Below are 15,779 nucleotides of genomic sequence, written 5' to 3'. Positions count from 1 at the left end.
AGCTGCATCTACTCTTCCTTTTTGGCATTAATGCGAAGTTTGGGACAGTTGCCCTGGTGCTGACTGGACTAGTTTAAGAAGAGCCTGTAGCGTTTATTAGCTGAGAGAAACAGTTATGTCTTCAGCCTTCCCAGGGGTTTGTTTTGCCAGGAATTCCTGCTCACACAATGGATTTCAACATTCTTCTTTTAAGATGGGAACAAACAAATGAACCTACTGAGGGTATCCTTTGTCAGAGCTTGGTAGTGTTTTTCTAATAAAACATGGATGATTTATAATATGTTCACATGGGAGACATATTTGGCATATAAAGTAGTTGCAGCACAAGATTCTTGGGTGCCAGAAAGAGGTTTCTTGTGATTTCTCAACAAAGATCTTCTGTTACTGCTCAGAACAGTCAGGGAACTTTTCAGTGCAGCACAAAAACAGTAAGATATTATCTTTGGTTAATTGCTGCAACCTATTTCTCAGGGTGTACAGCAAATCCATAACAACTTCAATTGTTCTGTCACAAGACAAATCCTCAAGAACCGATGGCCAGCCAAAGAACAAGAGTACCAATAGCTACATCCATGTTATGGCTGGAATAATTCATTTATATGTCACTGGTTTTATACATAAAGCTTATGGGCAGATTTTGGGAGCCAAAAAGTTTTACCTACCCAGAAGCGGCACTGCCAGGACAGGGGTGACTGCTGTAGTGCTGCCACTCTCCCAGGAAGGCATAGCTTCCAGCATCAACAAATTTGCCCAGCCAAAAACTGCACAGACAAGGCATTAGGCACTCTTCTTCTGTCCCAGTCTTACTTTTGGCTCTCCATTAGTTGACTCAACAGTTACAGGTAGTTTTAAATCTCTTTACCCTCCCACCATGCAGACTGCAAACAGTGAACAACAAACAGCCTACGTCCAACCAGCCACATTCAGTGCATCAGGTCAGGTGGAGGAGCAACCATCACAAAACGCAGGTAGAAGGAGGCAATCCTCAAACAAATATTCAGTAAAAAGGACCTGGAAGTAGCCTTTTTCATTCCCCTCCTTTTTGACAGATTTGAAATGCTACAGCAATAGTCCTCCCTCTCTTTTTTGTATATTTAACTCTTTCAGTGTTCTGATAGAACTGCATCAAGGAAAGCAAATTTCTAATGCCTAGATGTCAAGCTGAACATCCAGGTGAATGGTGAATTCTACAGATTATTTACTCAATTTCTCCCCACCCCCAAAAAGACTGCTAGAAGGAATAACTACGAAACAGTGTATATGTTTGACCTTGCTGAGATCCTGGTCATTTTTTTTCATGGTTTACCATTTCTTTACTCACTAGAGCTTTGTATCAACATATAATATCACCAATAAGACCAGATCTGTAAAACTGGCAGAGTCAGGCATCAGCCATCCCCAGTACCAAACTCTGTTTGAAATGAGCTTGAGGGAAAACCCTTTTAATGCAGGCCACAGTCACTTTTTTCAAGTAAAACACAGACTAACAGAATAAGTGACTTTATGACAGATAAGAATTCATGCTGACAAAATTACTTTTGCAGTGCTCACCCAAGAGAATGGGGGAAAAAAACAATCCTGTGGGATAAAAAACATTTATCATTTTAGCAAGTTTCATAAGCTGTGTGTTTCATATGCTATTTGTGTAATTCCCTCCTCTATATTTACATACTAAATATATGTAGAAAAAATAAAGCTTTTCCAGCTTTCTGAGGAACAATAGACAGGCCATACATTTTAAATACGAAGTATATTTTAAAATTGTATTCATTTCTGTTGATTACAGGGCTGAATATACTTTGCATAGCACTTCAATGCATGGCAACAAACCATTAGAAGCAAGCCAATTACAAAAAAAATGTAATATAGATTAAATCAGACTAACAAGGAAATAATTTATTACAGTCTATTTAAACTCTAATTACATCAAAGTTTTGTCCTTTGTGTACTTACCAGTGCTCAAATGGGAAACAGTTAGTTTTGCTGCACATAAAAAGCTGCGGTGAAGGAAAACATCTATCCACCTGATGGTTCACACTATTTCTTCTTTCACCTACAAAAGGAATATTCAAACATGGGAGAATGACAGTTCAGCAGGCCCAAATGAGCCCACATCATTCGTTAATTGCCCTGAGATAATTCACACATCCTTCAGCTGATCAGGTGTTCATAAGAGTCCCACATTCAAGTTACGTATATGGAACATGCAGAATCCATGGCCTTCTAGTTGTAACAAACACAGCAGCCAAAAATGATTCTATGGCAGCAATTATAAAAGTAAATTACTGTGCTCTACTAGTTTGCCTCAGGCACCACCTCTTTATTACTTGTCATAGACATGTCTCAGCCAAATGTCAACTAAAAGTAAGAGGTAGGCCTGACGCTCAAATGTATCAGCCACAGTCTTAATTCCAAGATTTCCCATTAAAAAATAAGAGAAATAAAACAAAGACTGTCCAGAGAATAAGGACTTTGCACAACTGAACTTCAGCATAAGTGCTTTACACACATGAATTCCCCGTGAGGTTTCATACCAACTGCACATCATCTTTCAGGGGGAAAAAATGGAAATAAAAGCTACATATTGTGTCCAGATTAGAACACAAATCTAAGCTGTTGAGTCTATTGCCAAATGCCTTCAAACATGAGCTATCAGAAAAACAGAGGAAGCTTTTCATGAGAAATTTAGAAGCTGCTACTTTACAGACCAGTTTATTGCTTTTCTATTCATTTCAAACAGATTTTTTTCCATGCTCTTTCTTTTATAAACCTAAGCAACATTCTCAAGCAGGTCTGTCATTGTATTTGTTTGCAAACCAGTGTTTTAAGACAATAATGGGAAGGCAGCAAGGGTAATAAAGTTTAATATAACTATAATGGTAAATTTTGAGGCATGAATTGTTTATTTGAAAAATACACATTCCTGTGTGTTCCTTGTCTTGTAAAATAATGTGCCAAATTCCATTGCTTATTTTTCACAAGCCCTGAAGTTAAAGTAGTTTTTTACCTTATCATTTAAGCACTAAGTAGTGATAGCTGATGCAAGTGCCTTTGAATATCTATTTAATTTAATAATTATCACAAGTATTAATCATATTTGAATCTAAACTGTTTGGTGGGGGTTTTTCTTGTGTTTTTTGGGTTTTTGTGTGTGTGTGTGGTTTTTTTTTTGCATAGCACTAATAGGAAAGGCTCTTTGCTAAGTTATTTCGAACACGGACTAGACTGTGGAAGGTTTAACATGTCTATCATGCTAGCAAATTTTATGACACTTATGTTGTCTGTCATGCTGCAGCTTACTGAATTTCATCTCAGTTTGCTGTGGAACTTCTCCAGCTTTAGCTGAAAGTTATTCTGAAGAACACTCATTTGGCTAAAAAAATGTACTCACAGTGGCACTTATATTTGCATCTGCTAACATTCTCAGTGTGCTGAGTTCCATTCCTAAAATATCACAAAAGAATAAATTCATGGGACAATCTTGATGATTTCAGATACCTAAATTTTAGATGATCCTCTGCATTGTGAAAGACAGACTGCTCAAACTAGCCATCTCAGCATGAGGACAGTTAAGTGCTCAATAACGGGGTCTCAAAAACTCCTTGAACAGTGATTTAGATTGTCAGTGTGGTAGATATCACTGAAGGAGAGGGTAATTTGAACTGCATTTCTTGTTAGTATCCTAATGTTCTCAGAGATTCACAACACTAAGTTCTCTTTCTCAAATGCCAGGAACTTGTCAAATTGTTTCAAACACAAGAGGAGCTGATAGTCAATAGTTCAGCAGTGAGATTATTCACCAGGAATACAGTAGCCAAATGCTGCAAACTGAGCCAAGCAGCATCCCAACATGGGGAATTTCTCTCTCACGCTTTTCAGAGGTATTCCACTTCACCCGGTACACAGGCTAAGAACTCATCAGAAAGGCAGAGAGGCAGCGATGACTTCTGTAGAGTGCCTTCCTCCTTTAAAATGACAACCTCTCATCTGTGAACCCTGCACCCTCTACACTTGCCCGTTGCAAGCCAGCAAGCCCTCCTTCAATATCACAAATGGAAATAGTATATTTTCCTCATTTGTGCCTTTCCCCTTCCTGCCTCTACCCTTCAGATATTCCCCACCAATTTCGAAAATACTGATTTAGTAATTAGAGCTTTAATTGGCACAGAGGAGGGAAGCCAGCTCTCACATTTCCAAGTGATTATCCTGAACCAAAAGCAATAAGCTCATGTGTGTTTTCATTTTCTTGTTCTAGGCCAATGCACTGATAATTATTTCATGCCTGAGCATGTCTGTTGGCTCAGGACTTCCAGGTAAAGTAGGTGAATATTTTGTGAACCTTGGCAGGGCTTAGGCCTTAGTCACCTGCCAAGTATCTCATTGCTGTGAAGATTTGGTGGCTATAACAATGCACTAATAGCTTTCCCAGAGGAAGGCTCCTGCAGAGGAAGTTTTAGGCACCTGCAGGGTTAGGCACGAATCGTGTTCATGACAGTGAGTGTCTAGAAAGTTAACTAGCTGTCCTGTCAATTGGGCTCCCAATGTCTCAATCAAGTACTTACAAATGAGACAGTAGGACACCACTATTGCAATTTGTGCATGTGAAAGGTTCAGCTTCATTTAAATACTCAAACATAACTGAGGAATGTTATTGTTCTACTTTTTCCCTGAAGATCCACATGATTGCGTTCTTCATCTGCATAATTTGCCTGCCTTTCCCCGGTGACTGATGCAGGAGCTGTCCGTACCACAGGCGCTCCTCGGAGCTGGGCTGCACTGCTTGGCAGTGATTGAGACGTCTGGAATAAGAAAAAAGACTCTGTCAGCAACACAATACTCATGACACTTTCCATCTTCAGTACTTTTCCCCCCAAACTCTCTCAGTGAATGATGCAATTAAAATTTTGGAACTGCAGGGGTGGCGATTGAGTGCTCAACTTCTCATTTTCTCTGGCAGCTACTCAGCTCCTTTGTCCAATTATGGCAGGAACCAAATGAATTGCAAGTGAAATAAATTTTCCCCAGAGCATTTCCATTTTATCAATACATGCTTTAGGTTCTGAGAACACATTAGCAGCATCGTGTCTTTCATGGACATTATTTCAAATTATTATTTTCTTCTGAAAAAAGAGATCTACCTAATTACACCCAAAGAAACACAAAAGAAAGTGGCCTTGAACACAGTGTTCTTATCTCTTGAAAACAGAAATTCAGCAAAATCGACTGAAATGTCTTTACTTTGGATATTAACTTTACCCTTTTAATAAATAAGGGGTTTTTTTACATGACTCACACTCACTGCTATTTCTCATTGTTTTTAAAATAGTTTAAATTGACCTTTTTGACAAAATACATCTAATATAATAACCATAGAGGAACAGGAACAATAATTTTCACAATATGGTGGTTATTTTACTAGCACCATATATATTTTGTTTCAGAATTTGTAGGAATGATGCTTATGTATATTTAGTGTGTGCACATACAGGCACAGGAGGAGCTAATATTTAAACCATGGTTTAAGTTCTGTTGAAAAGCATTTAAAATGAATTAGGCTTAGTCATGCATTGAAAGATAACTGTCTTGGGTGCTTTGCTGAAGAGACAGGTGGTATTTCCATGCATAAACACGAGTAAATTTGGTGAACCTGGAGGAGAAGGAACACATATAAATTATTCAGAGTATCAAAATACACAAACAGCTTCCTGGGTCATCAAATTCAGTTTACCATGGCTAATCATTTGCAATATAATCTGTCATGAACACTCAAAGGTCTATCCTAATGTGATTTGGGGGTTTTGTCCACAGTATCAATAAAAAAATTGTTCTATAATTTCTCTGCAATAATGATTAGAAACTGTCTTATAATTTCATAAATGCATAATGGCAAATAAAATTCTAGGGTTTTTTGTGTTAATATGTCCTCTTTTTAAAATAATTTCTCTTTTGTCTCCTGAACATGTTGTGAAGAACAGCTTTAAAATTTCTGGTATCTTATGCTAAGAAAATTAAGTTAGATAGTTAACTAATGTAGTTAGTAACTAATTAGATAGTAACTAATGATAGTTACTCTACCCCTCAGAGTTCTCTAGCAGTGCCTCCCAGTATTTGTTCCCGTTTAGTGCATGTATCTCAATATGAAGAATATACAGTATTATAGATGTCATCTTCAAGGCCTTATACGCTGAATAGTAGAGGTATGTTACCAGATATTTCGTAGCATCAAATATCTTTTTGTGTCCATAAGACATTAAAAAATTACCTCTATCCATTTAACAGCTAATACAGCAAGGTTCTTCTCATGTCTTATGTATCTCAGGAACCCTCAGTTTATACCACGAACTGCTCTCTAAATACCTTTCTCACAATTCTGGTCTTCATCTCTCCAGTCTTTACCATCACCAGTATTCCAGTCCTGTTCGTAACGTAGATGTGTCCTGAACATCAACAAATTTAATGAAAATATTGCACAAGTTCAACAACAAAAATGAACTTCAAGGAACTCCATAAAGCTAATAGTTTCTCAGTGTCACAGTGTGTTGTCTTCTTTCTTTGTCAGCTCTATCTGTATCTCTGTGCTATCCTTAATTATTTATTTCTTATTACTGTTTGAAATTCAGGCTTAGGTTCAGATCAACATTTCTGTAAAGCAGAAAATAATTTTTACCAAGGATACTCATCAGCTTAACCTGGTAAATTCATAATGCATTATATCTCCATTTTTTCATGTATATCCATATCATTAAAGAATCTTCCCTTTAAACTGTAGCTTGTATCTAGCGAGTTTTGACTAATGGGTCTGTAGAGCCCTGATGGCTTCCTTACCTTGCTTTTAAGACAATTGCTCTATTTGTTATGTTTCAGTCGTATGGTACCAATTTAAACAAATGACTGGAGTTATTTAAAACCTATGCAGCCTGACTTGTGGTTTAATGTGCTAAATCTTTCTTTCTTCTAGGATGGAGATATCTGCTCACCACTTCCCTGTTTAAGTGCTCTAAGATCTGCACCTTAGTTCCTCTTCAAAGTTTTTATTTCCATCTCTCTGTTTCCACCAGCTATTCTGCCTTTGCAGTGTTTCTATCATCACCTTTAATTGGAGAGAGAATTTCTCCACTTCTGGGAACAGCACTAGGTTCTCTTCAATCTTGACTCCATCTTCATTGTTGAGTTGTCCCACTGTTCTTGTTCGCTTTTTACCTTAGTGCATAAACAATCTCTTGATGCTCATGTTCATTTCCTGGAAAAGTCTAAAAAAGCTTTCATTTGGTTGTTTTGTTTTGTTTTTTGTTTTAACAGTTCTTGAGGTAGCCCAGTACTTCCTGATCCCAAAGACTTTCTTTGCTAATCAGCTCTATTCCCCTTTGTTCTCTGGCTTACTATCACTTGAATTATTTTCATGCTTAGCAATTATTCATTTGTCTTAGTTCATTTGTCTACCAAGATATTAAAGCAAATGGCATTATTGAAGTTTCTCACCTGAAATTTAAACATTAAATATTGTAATATTGTATGGAAAGAGTTCTAAAGAAGCTCACATGATAAGGAAGAAAGCAATAGGCTTTCAATGGAAATTCCACTACAGTTTGTTTCTTTAAATCACAGCCAGCAGCAGAAGAGATGGACATGGTCTCCAAACTTTGTGTATAAATCTGGATTTGAAATTTTGGTGTGGCCCATATATGGGCTATTTTTGAAGCTGTATTCCTAATAAGGACGAGCAGGTTGCATAAATATATATTTTGGCTAAATTATGAAAAAAATATGTGATGTGCTTTCTCTGTATTCACGATATATCTTGGAGGTCTCTACATCAGCACACAAATTAATATTTAAGACCTTTCTGTTAGTCCTTGATATATTTACTGTGCTAAAAACACCCTATAGTCCTTATTGAAGAAGTCTGGGTATTATATTCACAACCACAACTGTTCATTGCAATTCAGAACCACAGAAGGTTAATAATGTGTGAGTAGTAAGGTCCTTTTGTTGAATATTAACTATAACAAGTTCTTACACTCTGTTTTGCAAGAGCTCAGGGACGATTTGTTTAGCACAAAAACTGGTGGGAAAATATTGAATTAAACAGCATTTTTTTGCAAATAAATGTCAGTGCTAAAATAATTCTAGAGACATAGAGGAAATTACATTTTCTTTTCTCCTTTTTCTTTGTTTTCATAAGAAACTTTTTGCTTAAAGTAACAATCTGACATGAGAAACTCATGCTTAAATTGAGTGTTATTGACCAATTTGTGATCTTTTCAGCTTAGACAAAAGGAATTATATGCAAGGATTTTATCGAATGTCAAAAAATAAATAACATTCTTGTTCATTATTAATAATTTCCAAACCAAGACAGATTATTTCTGAATCAATAGCTGTGTTTGCAATAAAAAAGATGATAACTTGAGAGCTCTATGCATCATTCTGCTTTGAATAACATAAACGGGCATAATTTAAATCAGGATTAACAGCCGAAATCAGTGTGCTAATGATGTGAATTAGTGTCACAGTGCTTCATAACTGTGAAAAGGATTTCAAATTCCAGATATATGTTATTTATTGAATGCAATTTATAAAGGTCATATCTTAATGCTAGGGTATATGCTTATTCTTACCTACATAAACACACTAACTTCTGTAGAACTATATTGAAGTAAACACCTAAATACTGTTTTCCAGACTGCCTAATACAGAAACCACACTGCTTTTTTTCATCTAATGAATGCAGATATAGAAACAGAAGTGATACATGATGATTTAATCAAAAATTTGAGAAGAAAGTATTTGGATTAACTTTTTCTATTGTTACATTCACACTGCCACTACAAGCCCATATTTTACAGCATTCTGATTCTTTTTTTAAAGTGGATTTCACTTGTTTTCAAAAGGTTCAGTCTTTAATGCATGATAGACATTAAAAATATTTTTTACACATCTACAGCTGAGATTTTGATCCTCTTTTCCATTGACAATCATTATAATCTTAAAAAATATAAGAAGAAACGTGCTATTTTTATGGTTTTAAAGCAAATTACAAACCGGTCATTTTATGCTCTCGCTGCTGGATTATGGGGTACAAACTGCCAAGAAATGCTTCGGATATGTCAAGAAGCTCTTTCTTGGATTCTCTGAAACAGCAAGAATTTAGTGCCATCTATAGACAGAATTTAATATTGAAAAATAATATCGGCTCATTAATCCAATCACATCAAAAAGCAAAGGTCATTCTATAATATAAACATTAATATAAAAATGCCTCAGATATGCTCATTTCTTTCCCAGTTTTTCTAAGAAAGCTGGAAACAATTTAGCAAAAATGAAGACATCAACTTAAAACAGAGCAATTTAATATTCCTTTCAGTGAACCTGTGAACTTACTTTGTTTAAAGTGATCCAGTAGTGGCCATGGGTTTAATACACTACATAATAAACACCATTACTGAGTCATTTCAATTTTTACTGTTTTACTTCTCAACTGAGCTGCCTTTGATAGTCTATCACCACTGGCAAATTTAATCTTGCAAAGCTTAAGCACGTAAGTCACTTTAATTATGTGAATAAGCCAATTAACTTCAGAAGTTATTCACATGCTTTGTCTTGTAGGAACAAGCTCTTAGATTATAAAAATTGTCTGTTGTATGCATCTTGTTTCCTTTAACTGCAAAGCTTCTGTCCTGATTCACCATGAGACTTAAAAATCGTATATATTTAAGGCAAAAATAGTCTTACAAAATAAATTAAAATGTATGCTGGTAACTAAGAATCCACATAAATGCCTAATGAGAATTAGAAAATTACTAGCAGAGTAGTACTCTGTAAACTATTCAATATATTCATCAACAACTTGGATGAAGGACTAGAGTGCACTGTCAGCAAGTTTGCTGATGACACCAAGCTGGGAGGAGTGGCTGACACGCCAGAAGGCTGTGCTGCCATCCAGAGACCTGGACAGGCTGGAGAGTTGGGCGGGGAAAAATTTAATGAAATATAACAAGGGCAAGTGTAGAGTCTTGCATGTGGGCAGGAACAACTCCAGGTTCCAGTATAAGTTAGGGAATGACCTATTAGAGCGCAGTGTAGGGGAAAGGGACCTGGTGGTCCTGGTGGACAACAGGATGGCCATGAGCCAGCACTGTGCCCTTATGGTCAGGAAGGCCAATGGCATTCTGGGGTGTATTACAAGGGGGGTGGTTAGTAGGTCGAGAGAGGTTCTCATTCTCCTCTACTCTGCCCTGGTGAGACCACATCTGGAATATTGTGTCCAGTTCTGGACCCCTCAGTTCAAGAAGGACAGGGAACTGCTGGAGATAGTCCAGCGCAGGGCAACCAAGATGATTAAGGGAGTGGAGCATCTCCCGTATAAGGAAAGGCTGAGGGAGCTGGATCTCTTTAGTTTGGAGAAGAGGAGACTGAGGGGTGACCTTAGTAATGTTTATAAATATACAAAGGGTGAGTGTCACAAGGATGGAGCCAGGCTCTTCTCGGTGACAACCAATGATAGGACAAGAGGTAATGGGTACAAACTGAAACACGGGAGGTTCCACTTAAATATGAGAAGCAGCTTCTTTACAGTGAGGGTAACAGAACACTGGAACAGGCTGCCCAGGGGGGTTGTGGAGTCTCCTTCTCTGGGGGCATTCAAAACCACCTGGACGCCTTCCTGTGTAACCTCATCTAGGTGTTCCTGCTCTGGTGGGAGGATTGGACTAGATGATCTTTCGAGGTCCCTTCCAATCCCTAACATTCGGTGATTCTGTGATTCTGTGATTTTGATTTAAATGAGAATAGGGAGATGTTAGTTCTAAGCAAGCAAACATAGGAACAGTTTTGTAAGGGAGTTTCAAAGGACTAAATTTACAAAGTTAAAAAAAAAAAAAAAAAAAAAATGCAAGCACCTGGCAGAGGATTCTGCTCTCGTGTCAGAGATGAACAGACAACAGGGCAAGCAGGAACCTGGCAAGCAAGATGTCCTGCAGTGTTTCGGAAGCGATAACTGCAAGCTGCCTAACTGAATAAAACACGTCACATGAAATATCTAAATGGCTTGTTTAGAGTTGAAAGGCTGGCAGATATGGTCACAAAACTGCATGATTTAAGTGGAAAAATCAAATACCTTGAAGTAATAAAAAACAGAGCCTTAGTGTTTTTTTAAGCTTTCATATAATTGACATTACTATACCAAAGTTGCATGGTACTGCTGAATTAAGTTGGGTACCTTCAAAGGGCATGCCTGTAGATTAGTCCATTCAATTCCATAGCTGGTCTTTTAGCAGCATTTCAATACTGCAGTGAATACACACTTCCATACACATATGGATATAAATATATATCAAACGTTGAGAATAAAATTGCTTTGAAATGTCTGTATTTTTGCTGCTACAACAAAAATGAGTATGCTAGTAAAATATGAAGCATTACAGCACACATTGAAATTCTTAGTACACGTAAAATAATTTCACAAAGAGTTTTCTTTCTGTCCAGTTCAGCACAATTGCAACTTGTAGTAAAGGTTTTCTGAAAGGAATTAGGTTGCTTGAATTTGTTTGAATGTGAAGCTCATATATTCTCTCTCTCCTTCAATTTCTTCCAAGTGCCTTGACAAATTTCATTCTTTACTAATCCAACCAACAGGCAGATTTTTCTATAAAAGTACTAGGCTTTGAATTTTCTTCGTCTTATGCAAGTCAAAGAAAATGTCATACTGTCTCCTTGAATGTTAGCAAAGGTATGTGTTGCAGAGCCAACATATATTGTGACAAAGCTCAGCAAGACAGGTATTAGCAATGAAGGATGAATAAGGAAGTTACTGCAGATCAAGCTAAAGGTGGTGCCAAAAAGAAACTCTGTTTCCTGAGAATCTGTTGATTTTATTTATATTTTGTCTGAAGTTTTTATGATGTTGACCTGCATCTGTACCTTCCTTTTGGTAAATTCATGAGAAACCTTTATTTTCCAGCTGCTTCAGGAAATATATCTTAAAGAAGATGTTGCACTTGAAATGAGGAGGCCTAGGTGGAATTTGGGGCAGCCTGATGACCCAATTAAAATAATGGAGAGCAATTGATATACTTGTAGCTTCCAGACAAGGAAATGTCTGTCTCAACCCTCATTCAGTAGCTCTGTTTAAAGAAAGCTTAGAAAAAATAACAGAAGTCCTGAGGCTTTTACAACCCTTCTGCCTCAGAATAATAAATCAAAAGACAAGCCAAATACTGCCTGGATAGATTAGACAACTGATTCTATACATGTAGTTTGCCTCTCCTTTGTTCAAGCCTGGGAGATTCACAGGTAAAGAATATTTGTCAAAGAATTTTCATATATTTTCATCAGATCTGAAAATCTGAAACTGATATAAGTGACTTCCACCCCTTTGGTTTCCTGTACAGCATTGATTCCCAGTGGGAGCACTACTCACCAATGTTTACTTCCATTTCCTTTCAAATGAAAAATTGTAAATAACTTTTCAGTATGATTTTGTAAAAAAAAAAATAAATAAATAAATAAATAAATTGTTACTATTAATTATTTATTTAGAAAGAAATGAATTATCAAATTACATGTGTATGGTATCTGGAAGAAAAGGAAGATTGTGGGTCTTGTCAGTTCTTAAAAAGCTCAGTTAAATAAAATTACAGCTTGAATTCAGGCTGCTTTTTGAAGTCTAAAAACAAGAAACTGAAGACCATGATCAAACGCTTGTTGGGGCTAATAGGAGTCTTTTCATTACCACTTTGGGCATGGGATTAGGCCACAAATTGTCACGTGCATTTATGTACAGTTCTAAAATGAGTCAGTAAGATAAAAATCTAGTTTTCTCAGATTTTGGAGGCCTTTTCTAAGAACACAGTCACTTGGAGCACAAAGAACAGCAGGAGAGCCAAGATGAACAGAAAAGAGGACAAATCTCAAACGAAACAGCTTCTGGATGTGAGTTACAAAGAAACATTCAGAAAAATAAAGCAGTAAAAAAATTTCAATTATAATTGAATTTCTATTTTTAAAAAGAAGTTGTAAAAAACATAGCATGCAACACCTTATTGGCAATTGGGCCATCAAAGATAAACATGAGGATAATTCAGTAGTGTATACCTATAATAAATATGATTGTGGGACAAAGATTTCCTTCCAGCACCACTTGAGTTACATTAATTAGGTTTGAATATTTCCTCATAAATTCTTTGCAGACCAGTAGAGCCCAAAGCTTGTACCCTCCTAAATAATAGGCTTTATAGCATATTCATTGCCCTATAAAACCAATTTCAGATCTATTTGGATATGTATGTGTAGAAGTAATAATGTTAAACGAGGGGAAAAAATAATTTGATGAAGATATCAAAAAAAAGAAAGCTAGGAAACTCATTCAGTGAAGAAGTTGAATATACCAAAATTTCAGTGTTTTAGGTGAGCTAGAGTAAACGTGGTTTTTTTTAAAGGAAAAAATGAACCAATTTTGAAAGGCTCAGATATTTCGCTGCTGCGGTCTGGAGTTCTCGCAATATAAGTTTATTGACTCTTGTGCTGTTTCGAATTTGTATGAGGCCATTTATATCATTTATGAAATCTCATATATTACTGTGAAGCACATAATGTGGTTATGTAAAATGTGTTTCAGTTGCCAAGGAAAATAGTAAAGAAAAAAAAAACAAACCTTGGTGTCTTCAGGAGATTTTAGTATGCACTTAGCTTTAGAGGATGAATACAAAGCCAAATCCAACCTGAATGCTTTGCATTTGCCCTGAGGCCTGGAAAGAACTTTTTTCTTTATGTACTCTGTCTCCACTTGGAGATAGATGCTTATAGAATATTGAGAAGCTATAAAAAAAAAAAAGAAAAGCCACCTGCCACAGTCTTGTCATACTTTAAAAACACGTTTTAATTATTTTTACTGTCAATATATTAAAACTTTGGTTCATTCTTACCAGAAAGTAGAGGAATTGATAGAGAGAACAGTATAATGTGAAATAATGTACTACTGGATACATCCTTTCCCATGGAAATTGATTCAGTCAGTCTTCTTTTACAGCAAATGCTGTAGACCTTACTCAGTATGAAACTATCTTATTTTCAGTCTCAGTAAATTCAGGTAAAGTGAAGTTTTAGAGAATTTGAAAAGGCAAAATGATGGAGAAAGGTTAAGGCTGCTCGGTGTCCCTTGTCTGAAAGAGCTCTACTGGAGTTGCAGGAAAGGAAGCAAATCTGTCTGGAGGTATTATGTTATCCAGAGGTAAATTGGATTTTTAATGGGTCAAACTCGACACAGCTGTAATTCTGCTGTGGGAGAATTCAAGACAGTGTGTCAGCACAGCTGCTACTCTAAGAGACTGGTTCTTTCACCCATACCAGGGAACAGCAGCTTACCTGTGGGGCATGAGAAACAAGACCTTACAAATTTCCCAATCATCCCATTTGAAAATGAAAACAATGGAATAGCTCACCAATTTCCAATGCAAATAATTAAAATAGTGTTCAGCGTTGTAGAATTCTGTAAGAAGAAAACCACTTACAGGAACACTAATAATTACTGATGCTGTTTATAAAAGTACAACTAGCATAGTAATTCATTTCTCAGCTTAAATATGAAGAAAATAGTCCATGTGATGACTAATAGTAGGAGAGGATATTTCCCTCCCTTATATCAAGACAGAAGACAAAACATCCACTTTTCTCAGACAAAATGTTACACTCTGGTGCTTGTTGAAGTGAGTGGAAATAACTATTTTTCTACTTTTATTATAAAGGCGTATTGCATATTTTATAATAGATTTTTTTATGTGCAGCCACCAGCATTGAGCCTCTCAAAGATTGCCTCCCTTTTGTTCTTAGAATCATAGAATATCATAGAATATCTCAAGTTGGAAGCAACCCATAAGGATCATCAAGTCCAGCACTCTGCAGTACTGGCTGGGCCAAACCCAGGACCAACAGAAAGCCCTTGTCCAAGTTTACTAAAGGTAAATACTCCACTGGGTTTGGCTGCTGAACTCAGTTCTGCTGCTGGAAATTGAGAGTAATCCTACCAAAGATAATCTTCTGTAATGCAATGCTATCAAACCAAAGTGGATTTATAGTTACTTTGGAAAAGTCATCTCATGAGGAAAAAAGATGAAGGGGACTCGATTAGCTCTAATGTCTTTTGTTATCACAAGACAGCAATTTTTTCTCACGACAGAGAAGACTGCTTAGGAAAATGGAACACGATAAACAATTAAGGGCCAAGTCAAAAAATGAATAAACTGTTTGCAAGCCATGTAATTACTGTTTTCAAGTTATCATTAAGCTCAAGATTGTGAATTAAATAAAGAGCGATGTCCTTTAAGTGCTTAATTATACCTCATTTAGATGACCCAGCATTTGTACCAAATGATTTACCAAATTTCTAGTTGATTGGATATAGACTGAAAACAAAACCCATAGCCTTATACATAAACACTGCACTGCAACATTATAGGAGATATGGGTCAATCTGATTAATGTCAGTTAACTAAAGGCAAATCTCACTATACATGAAATGTTACAACTTTCTGTCTAGCATTTTGGAGGAGTAACAATACTGTACTCTGAATTATTTTGATTCTACTTTGAGAATAAAAAGAAACATGTTAAAACTTATGTCTCTAAGCATTGATAACTAAACCCATATTTTTTTTATTGACATGCTGGCAGAGTTGATTATTAAAAATTCAGAGCTCTGTAGCTAATCTCAATAACCAACAGAAGGCAGAGTTGCTCTCTATTTCTGCCCCATCTCCGGAAACATTCAAGGCTGGATGAGGCTC

This window comes from Streptopelia decaocto (genome assembly GCF_964273445.1).
Source record: "Streptopelia decaocto genome assembly, chromosome: 4".
NCBI classification, from domain to species: Eukaryota; Metazoa; Chordata; class Aves; order Columbiformes; family Columbidae; genus Streptopelia; species Streptopelia decaocto.
The sequence above is the reverse complement of the archived record's forward strand: the minus strand, read 5'-3'. Positions refer to the sequence as shown.